The sequence below is a fragment of the Triticum urartu genome, chromosome 7A (genome assembly GCF_056163025.1).
Source record: "Triticum urartu cultivar PI428250 chromosome 7A, HENAU_Tu73, whole genome shotgun sequence".
Lineage (NCBI taxonomy): Eukaryota > Viridiplantae > Streptophyta > Magnoliopsida > Poales > Poaceae > Triticum > Triticum urartu.
In genome coordinates this window covers 745,747,116-745,751,366 of record NC_141879.1, presented here as the reverse complement: position 1 = coordinate 745,751,366, position 4,251 = coordinate 745,747,116, and the positions used below count along the sequence as shown (strand labels likewise).

The 4,251-nt window shown below is 42.7% G+C and overlaps 1 pseudogene; it reads left to right on the top strand.

Annotated features, from left to right (window-relative positions):
* Positions 1 to 705: 705 nt before the first annotated feature.
* LOC147962687 (receptor-like protein EIX2) lies at positions 706 to 3,301 on the top strand (annotated as a pseudogene).
* The last annotated feature ends 950 nt before the right edge of the window (positions 3,302 to 4,251 follow it).

Genomic DNA, 4,251 nt, shown 5'->3' with positions numbered 1-4,251 from the left:
ATGAAACTATATTTGTTACATAGTTAAATTTATAATTAAATATTGACTCAAAATACAAAGGAGACCTAGATGGAGTAATTAACTACTACCTCCATTTGAAATTAGTTGTCGCTCAAACGAATCTATCTAGACGTATTTTAGTTTAGATACATCCGTTTAAGCAACAACTAATTTCGGATGGAGGAAGTATTTGCATAACCAGACAATATCTTACCACATGCCAGCCTCGACGCTTGTTCGTGGTTTTCTCTTCGACGGCGTGTGTGCGTTCTTGTGTAGGTTGCCAGGTCGCCCTGTGTGCCTTGTTTTTGCGGGCATGTTGATGGTTTTCGCCCGGTTTTCCGTTAATTAACTGGACACCTCTCTTCGACCTTTTTTAATGAATTGGGCTCTAAGGACCGCATTTCCAAAAATAAAATATCTTACCACATGGGCGAACATTAATGTGGTCCAGACTTTTCAACTCTAGGCATGGACTGTCTATCTGATTCCTAAAGAGACGTGCGGCTGGTTTGGGTGGTGTACACTTGCACTTGTGTTAACGGACAGCAACAGCCACACACATGGTCATCAGTCATGAGTACACTACTGACTAGTATTCACTTTCCTCTTAGGTTGAGAATTAAGATACCAAGATATTATTCGCGTTTTCTACACCAATCTCTTTTATCTATGTGAACTCTAGCTACTTGTAAACCAAGGAAATGCTCTCCAGCTTGCCACTTTTCTTACCCAACACTTCAATGGCGCCCCTGAAGGAACTCTTCCATATCTCACTTCTCTTGCTAGTATGCGCAGCCAAGGCCACCAACCTGGAAGCAGAAGCACTTCTCCGATGGAAGTCCAGTTTGGTTGGCGCCAACTCGCTGTCCTCATGGTCGACTATGAATTCCACCTGCTCTTGGTTTGGCATCTCATGTGACACTGCCGGGCATGTTACAGAGCTCAGCCTTCCCAACACTGAACTCAAAGGTACGCTCGATTACTTGTATTCGGCAGCATTCTTGAACCTCACCAAGATCAAACTCAACAACAACAGCCTTGCTGGAGCCATCCCGGCAAACATATCCAAGTTGCTCACGCTCACCTTTCTGGACTTGAGCAGCAACAATCTTGTTGGCTTAATACCTCGCTCATTCTCAAGGCTCCAAAATCTCAAGGCACTGCAGCTCTCTGCAAATAATCTCACGGGAGGAATTCCAGAGGAGCTGGGGATGATATCTGGGTTGCGAGATCTTATAGTGGGCAACAACCCACTTGGTGGGTCGATCCGAGCCTCACTCGGGAAACTTCAGTTCCTACAGGAGCTCAACTTCAGAAACGCTAGTCTGGTTTCTACTCTCCCACCAGAGCTAGGGAACCTCACTAGTCTTAAGTACATGACCCTGGGACAGAATCAGTTATATGGAAGTGTGCCACCATGTTTTGCCAGGATACAAACATTGTTGACATTTTACTTGGTTGAAAATAATATAAATGGTACCATCCCGAGAGAGATGTTTACAAACTGTACCAAGCTCGAGTTATTTATGGTATCCAGAAACTTGTTAATTGGAAGCATCCCATCGCATATCAGCAAGTGCAAGCAGCTCCAGATATTTGATGTATCCGGAAACATGTTAACTGGAAGCATCCCATCGCATATCAGCAAGTGCAAGGAGCTCAAGGGTTTTGATGTATCCAGCAACTTGTTAACTGGAAGCATCCCGGCGGAGATAGGGAGCATGCGGAACTTGCAAGCATTGTCCTTGTCCAAAAATCACCTTACTGGAATTGTGCCAACAAATATTGGTAATGCAATATCTTTGATATTCCTTGAGGTCAACTCCAACCATCTCGAGGGTGAGCTTCCTGAAACCATCTCCTTGCTGGTAAATCTCATTGCTCTCGACATGTCGGGCAACAAGTTTACGGGTATCATTCCTAATCATGACAACAGGCAGTTGCCAATTGTCAAGGTGGCTAACAGTACAGACAATAGCAGCTTCTCAGGAGAATCATGGTCTCCCTTTTGTCAATTAACACTCCTGGTGCTCTTGGATCTATCAAACAATGAGTTGTTTGGAGATCTTCCTGGTTGCATCTGGAACTTGAAAGATTTACAGTTCTTGGATTTGTCGGGCAATGCTTTAGCTGGGGAAGTTCCAACCTCAACTTTCTTCAACTCTTCACTAAGGTCACTGCACTTGTCAAGTAATAAATTCACAGGTTGCTTTCCAATGGTGTTGAAGAAGTTCAAAAGCCTTGTTGTTTTGGATCTCCGGGACAATAAGATTTCTGGTGTAATTCCTCCGTGGATAGGGGAAAGCAATCCTTCGTTGAGGATTCTCAGCCTCCGCTCAAACAAGTTCTACGGGAGTATTCCTTGGCAGCAGTTATCACAACTCCCCCATCTCCAACTGCTAGATCTTGCTGAAAACAATTTTGTAGGTTCCATACTAGAAAGTTTGGTCAACATCTCCCTGATGAGACAGACATTTGTGACACAACCAGTTGTAAAAATTGACATAGCACTTACTTCCCACAGATATTTTTATGTTTACAATGGAAGCATGGACATAATTTGGAAGGGACGGGAGTGCACCTTCAAGGGAAGGCATGCATTTGTGACTGGTATTGATCTCTCTGGTAATTCTCTATCTGGTGAGATCCCTTCAGAGCTCACAAGTCTCAGAGGCATGCGGTTACTAAATATTTCAAGAAATAATCTGTCTGGTAGTATCCCCAAGGATATTGGCAATCTAAAGCTATTAGAGTCCCTTGACCTCTCCTGGAACAAACTATCAGGTCATATTCCGCCTAGTGTTTCAAACCTGATGTCCCTCAGCAACCTCAATCTCTCCAATAACCTTCTGTCTGGAGAGATACCTACAGGCAGTCAGCTTCAAACACTCGATGACCCATCAATCTATGGCAATAATCTTGGACTCTGTGGTCCCCCCTTAAGACCATGCACAAATAATTCGAGTAGTACAACACCAATGGATGGAGCAGAGGAACATCACCATGAACTCGAAACACTGTGGCTGTACTACTCGGTGATTGCTGGAATTGTCTTTGGTTTCTGGGTATGGTTTGGAGCATTATTTTTCTGCAAGATCTGGCGGGTTGCTTTCTTCAGTTCTGTCGATGCCATGCAGCAGAATATTGTGCACAAGATGAAGCGTATCTGACTGTATTTATGATGCTTCGCACTAGATGCACAATTTGGCAGAAGAGGCTGCTTTATCTGCAGTCCGCATTGTATAATGTATTTTTCATGACCCTGCAGCTGCGGTTGCAGCTGTTTGTTTTGTTTCACCAATAAGCTACAAATTTATGTGCCTTTTGTGGGCAGAATTGGCTTGTAGTTGTTGTATGATGTGACCAGTGTTCTACAGGATTGCATTAGGTTTTATTATCTGAATTTTTGTGCTTTCCTACAATATTAGTTCGACCGGATATTTAGCAAGAGGTATAACCTCGATAAATTCTTTGGAGTGACATCCACTCAATCTCCATAGTATTTTTTGTGTTTTTTACGTGGTGCAACCAAAGAACAACAATTATAGTATATTGTGTTTCCGCTTGCTGTAGGATTTGAGATGTCAACGATTATAGTATGTTTTGGAGCATTATAGTATATTGTATTTCTGCTTTTTCATGTTCCAGTGTTTGTTGAATCATGCGACCAAAAAGGCCCTTACGCATGATTTACTGCTGTATGAGAAAAGTCAAGATTGATGTTTCAAACTCTAATGAGAAAATGTACATCGATAAGCAAATACCTCTGGGGAGGATTAATATTGCATTTAAGTAGAGACTAGAGTATTAAATCAACTCAATTAACAAGTTTTTTGTGTGGACGTGTATAATAAAAACCAACCACAGATTTTTGTCTCCTCTCTAAAAGAAATTAACCTTGACAGGGATTAGCATTTGAAGTATTTTTTCCCCATCTGCATCAATTACGATGAAAGACTGAAATGATCTGCCAGGAGTACCTGGCACGGGAGGTGTAAGAGCTTGTCGACCTAACGCCGTGTGGATCCAGAGTGGTTTGTTTGTTCTGCCTTGCATTTACCGTCGGTTTTTGAGCGCTGTGAGTGCTGCACTTCAGATTCTACAGCTTTGTATACACATTGCTATGTATGCAGGGTTGGATTTTGTGTTTGTCGAGACGCTCTCAACTGAACTGAAACCATTGCAGAGCTGCTGCTGCCGACCAAGAAAAAGAAACCCTGCCGCCATCATCACAAAATCTGAATATCC